This window comes from Ahaetulla prasina, chromosome 6 (assembly GCF_028640845.1).
Source record: "Ahaetulla prasina isolate Xishuangbanna chromosome 6, ASM2864084v1, whole genome shotgun sequence".
Classification (NCBI taxonomy): Eukaryota; Metazoa; Chordata; class Lepidosauria; order Squamata; family Colubridae; genus Ahaetulla; species Ahaetulla prasina.
The window spans coordinates 107,157,985-107,163,984 of NC_080544.1; positions in this window are offsets into that span (position 1 = coordinate 107,157,985).

A 6,000-nucleotide genomic window follows, 5' to 3' on the forward strand; every position below is an offset into this window, starting at 1 on the left:
AGTTTTAACTGGGTCTTAATGTTTATTTATTATATTGTTTTAATCTGCCTGTGAACCGCCCTGAGTCCTACGGGAGATGGTGCGGTATATAAGTTTGATAAATAAATAAATAAATAAATAAATAAATAAATAAATAAATAAATAAATAAATAAATACTATCAGTCTCTGGAGGCTCTGGAGTCCGCACCTCACTCCCCGATGGCCCTGGCCTCACCTCAGCCTCATCGCTGTCCGACTCAGTTGCCAGCTCCGTAGGCTGCTAACGGACTACAACACATATATATGTATATGTGTATATGCATATGTGTTTGTGTGCCTGTGTACACATACTGCTTGCAATTACTGCAGGTTCGAGTCCCACCAGGCCCAAGGTTGACTCAGCCTTCCATCCTTTATAAGGTAGGTAAAATGAGGACCCAGATTGTTGGGGGGGCAATAAGTTGACTTTGTATATAATATACAAATGGATGAAGACTATTGCTTGACATAGTGTAAGCCGCCCTGAGTCTTCGGAGAAGGGCGGGATATAAATGCAAATAATAATAATAATAATAATACATATACTACAGGTATATGTATATGTATAACCTGTGTTAGCCATTCATACAGCCTGCTTATATATATGGGTGTGTGTGTGTGTGTGTGTGTGTGTGTGTGTGTGTATACAGATATATATCTATATCTATATCTATATCTATATCTATATCTATATCTATCTATATATATATATATATATATGTATGTATGTATGAGTGGTAAAATCCAAATTTTTTTTACTACCAGTTCTGTGGGTGTGGCTTGGTGGGGGTGGCGTGGCGTGGCATGGCATGGCATGATTTAGTGGGCATGGCAGGGGAAGGATACTGCAAAATCTCCATTCCCACCCACTCTGGGACCAGCCAGAGGTGGTATTTGCCAGTTCTCTGAACTGCTCATAATTTCTGCTACCGATTCTCCAGAACCTGTCAGAACCTGCTGGATTTCACCCCTGGTCTGTCTGTCTGTCTGTCTGTCTGTCTGTCTGTCTATCTAACTATCTATCTATCTATCTACACCAGGGGTGAATTGCTCCCAGTTCGGACCGGATCAGCCGATTCAGTAGCGATGGCGGCGGGTAGTTTTCCTGGCCCCCATGCCCACCTAATTGCCCGCTTGCCTGCTTGCCGCTTCTTTCTGGCTCTCTCGCTTTTCCCACCCAAATGGTAGGAATAGGTTGTAAAAAACGCTTTCAAAAGGTAAAAAAAAGGCTCTGACAATCACAGCTTTTGCAACGTCAATGGGGAAACCAGATTCACTTAGCAACCATATTTGCTAACTTAACAACTGCAATGATTCACTTAACCACTGTGGCAAGGAAGGTCGTAAAATAGGGCAAAACTCACCTAACAGATGTCTCACCTAGCCACATAAATTTTGGGTTCAACTGTGGTGGTAAATTGAGGATTACCTGTATATATCAGGTGTAAAAACCCTGATGACCTGTGATTGGCAGCAAGAATTTTCTGTGCTCTTTACTGCCATCTCATGGTCACTCCAATCTTTGCAGGTCAGATAAGATGGCAATACAGGTAGTCCTCGACTTATGACCATTTGTTTACCGACCATGGAAAGTTAATGGCGCTGAATCAAAAGTGACTCACAACTGGTCCTTGCACTTTTATCTGTGGCAGCATCCCCGATGATCATGCGGTCAAAATTTGGGTGCTTGGGAACTGGCATGTCTTAACGACAGCTGCCACGTCCTGGAGTCATTGTGTGAAAGCCATTTGTGACTTTCACAGCCACGTTTGACCAGCAGAGTCAACAGGGTGAGCCAGATTTGCTTAATAACCATGATTCACATCATCCTGGACATAAACTGTTTCAACTCCTACCCTCAAAACAACGCTGTAGAGCACTGCACACCAGAACAACTAGACACAAGAACAGTATTTTCCCGAAGGCCATCACTCTGCTAAACAAATAATTCCCTCAACGCTGTCAAACTATTTACTAAATCTGCTCTACTATTAATCTTCTCATCGTTCCCATCACCCATCTCCTCCCACTTATGACTGTATGACTGTAACTTTGCTGCTTGTATCCTTACAATTTATATTGATATTGATTGTTTCCTGATTGCTTATTTGTACCCTATGATTATTATTAAGTGTTGCACCTTATGATTCTTGATGAATGTAGCTTTTCTTTTATGTACACTGAGAGCGTATGCACCAAAGACAAATTCCTTATGTGTCCAATCACACTTGGCCAATAAAGAATTCTATTCTGTTCTGTTCAGTTAACAACCTGATTTGCTTAATTGCAGCCCAAAAAATTTGTAAACTTGGGCACAACTCACACAATAGTGGCCTTTAATGGACGTTCCAGTCACAATTGTGGTGGTAAGGTCAAGGACTTTTTACAGTTTTCTTTAATTCGCAGAATAATGCTTCAGCAAAGAATTTGCTGAATTTGCTGAATTTTCCGGAGAACGACAACAGAAGCTAAATTATAACTTAGCAGGGAATAGAAAAACTACCTTAAGGATAATTTAGGAGGCGGTTTATCAACTCGCTGCCTGACACAACCCTTAACAGAAACAAGTAGAAGTCATTAAAAATCGAGAAGTCCATAAAAACCCCTTTGGCATTTATTTCACACATCCAGCCCAGTTGCTTTCTCAAATCCTGCAAATGCACAGACTATCTTTTTTTTTTTTTAATTTGCATTTATATCCCGCCCTTCTTCGAAGACTCAGGGCAGCTTACACTATGTTAGCAATAGTCTTCATCCTATTTGTATATTTATATACAAAGTCAACTTATTGCCCCCAACAATCTGGGTCCTCATTTTACCCGCTTCATTTAACCATGATGCAATATTCTGTGTTTCAAAGAGAGATGAAACATTTTTTGGTAATCATGACTTTTTGCATGTGTTAATGGAACATTTTTGATCCATCATTTTCAACTCCCAGAATTCTCAGCGATGGGCATGCTGATGGGGAATGCTGGGACTTGAAGTCCAACCACCTGAAAGTAGCCAGGGCTGAAAATCGGGGGCTTAAGAGTATTATTTGGATGCTGGGACCAATGGCTTCCAAACCATGGTTTGTGGCCTAACACATTGTGTAAATTCAACTACAAAACTGAAGTAGATAAACCCTAGCTTTGTCGTTCAATTTTATTCACAGCCAAAAATCCCAAAAGCTAGTTCCTAATACAAACTTGGCATTGGATAAAAGTTTTAACAAAATAATATTAGCTAATGTTAATTAAGGGGATGCAGTGGTTCAGTGGCTAAGACGCTGAGCTTGTCGATTGAAATGTGTCGGCAGTTCAGCGGTTCGAATCCCTAGTGCCACATAACAGGGTGAGCTCCCGTTACTTGTCCCAGCTTTGAATCTTCAGGGTTGCCACATTTATTACTGCGTGAAACTGGGAGGGGGGATTGTATGGAGTTGGAGAGATATCTAGCCATAACATTCCTTTCTCAGAGAGTCAAGGACATCTTGCCCTGCACCTGGAGGGCTGGAAATGGGAGGCATTTCCAGTTGGAACGGTGCTTTCATTGGACCTTGTGATGGACATGTGGGTACAGGACAGGGTCTTCGACTTTCTTTTCCTTTGGGTGGAGAATGTTGTGACCCAGGCCCAAGTAGGTAGTAATAAACTCAGTCCGTGAAAAAACAAACAAACTTTATTCGAACAGCTGAGAATTACTTCATTCCCAGCGTCGTTCAACTCAAATTAAAACAAATGCCTCCCAACACAAATTCCTCAGTTCTCTTGCAAACCTTAGTCCAATTAGACAAACTGCCAAAGGCCTTTCTTGGCAAACGTTCAGAAGCCACAAAAATAAAGATGTAGACGAAGCAGAAGACGCAGCTAAAACGTTGTTTTCCGGCAAAGCTCAAACACCATTGCTGGTCTGTTTTAAGCCTTATGGGAGGGGCCAATCATCTCTTGGCCCTTCTCCCGAGTTGTCCTCTCTGCTTGAGCTGCTCTTGCCTTCTGGCAGCTCTTCTCATTCGTGCATTAGGAACAGGCTCCTCCTGTTCCTCTGCCTCACTACTATCAGTCTCTGGAGACTCTGAAGTCTGCACCTCACTTCCCAATGGCCCTGGTCTCACCTCAGCCTCATCGCTGTCCGACTCCGTTGCCAGCTCCGTAGGCAGCTGACGGACCACAACAGGGAAAACCTGGAAGTTTTCAGATTCAGGTTTTTCCAGATGTGTCAACCCTAACCGTAACCCTCTGAGTTCTTTTCATTGGGGATGTTACTTGGAACCCTGACACTTTGTTTTTATAGCTGTCATTAAAAATCCAACTGTTGCCACACAAATCTCACAATTTTCATCTGCCAATAACATTTTTACATACCCAGAAGTGCGTTTCCCTTATTTAGATTCCAAAACAGGCCACATAGCTTCCTGCCAAAGACTCTTATAAAATTCACAGTACAATAAAACGTGTCCCATCATTTCAGCATCCGTAGCATTACAGGGACATAATCTTTGAGAGAGAGAGAGAGAGGATTTATTTTATTTTTTTTTGAAATCTGCCATTTAGAATTCTTTGATGGCAACGCATTTAATCTGGCTTTTGGAAAAAAGCGATCCCGTTCACTTAGGGATGAGATTACAACGAATAAAGAAATAAGACAAGGTTCTGTATGATGAATGAAGCTCGTCAATAGCCCTGGAAGTGCTGTGAGAGCCCAGCTTTAGAAATTTCAGTTCTGATTTCTAGAGCTAAAATGTTCCGTTCCTCTTAAGAAACCAGCTTAATCCCCTGGTCACCTGCTTGCTTGCAAGAGGAATCTTGGGAGTGGACCAGAGGTGGGTTTCAGCAGGTTTTGACCAGTTCTGGAGAACCGGTAGCGGAAATTTTGAGTAGTTCGGGGAACCGGTAAATACCACCTCTGACTGGCCTTGCCCCCATCTATTCTCCAGCTCTTGAGTCCTAGCTGATCGGGAGGAAATGGGGATTTTGCAGTAACCTTTTTTATTTTATTTTTTTTATTTTTATTTGGTCACAACAGTATACGTAAACTTCGACATAAAACAACAACACATCATAAAAGAAAAACATATATATATAAGCAAAAGTATGCAACAACTATATTAATTTGACATAATGAAAGGGAACAATAGGACAGGAACTGTAGGCACTTTTGTGCTCTTATGCATACACCTTCCCCTGGAGTAGGGAGGAAAGGGGGATTTTGCAGTATCCTTCCCCTGAAGTGGGGAGGGAATGGGGATTTTGCAGTATGCTTCCCCTGGAGTAGGGAAGGAATGGGGATTTTGCAGTAAACTTCCCCTGGAGTGGGGAAGGAATGGGGATTTTATAATATCCTTCCCCTGGAGTGGGGAAGGAATGGGGATTTTACAGCATCCTTCCCCTGGAGTGGGGAATGGAGATTTTGCAATAACCTTCCCCTGGGATGGGGTGGGAATGGAGATTTTGCAGTAACCTTCCCCTGGGATGGGGAGGGAATGGGGATTTTGCAGTAACCTTCCCCTGGGATGGGGAGGGAATGGGGATTTTGCAGTAACCTTGCCTTCCTGGCAAACGTCCAGAAGCCACAAAAACAAAGACGTACACAAAGCAGAAGACACAGCTACAACATTGTTTTCCAGCAAAGCTCAAATGCCGGTTCTGGTCTGTTTTAAGCCTTATGGGAGGGGCCAATCATCTCTTGACAAATTGATTCATATTTATGACGGTTGCAGTGTCCTGGGGCCATTGTGCGATCACTTTTTGTAGCTTTCCGAACAGCAAAGTGAATGGGGAAACGGAGATTCACTTAATGACCCTGTTAACTTATGATGTGATTAGAATTTGGATGTTGGCAACCGGTTTGCATTCATGGCAGTTGCAGCGTCCCAGGGTCACGCGATCCCCTTTTTGCGACTTTTTGACAAGCCACGTCCATGGGAAGCCAGATTCACTCAACAACGATGTTGCTCACTGAACAACCGCAGTGATTCACTTAACAGCGGTGGCAAAGAT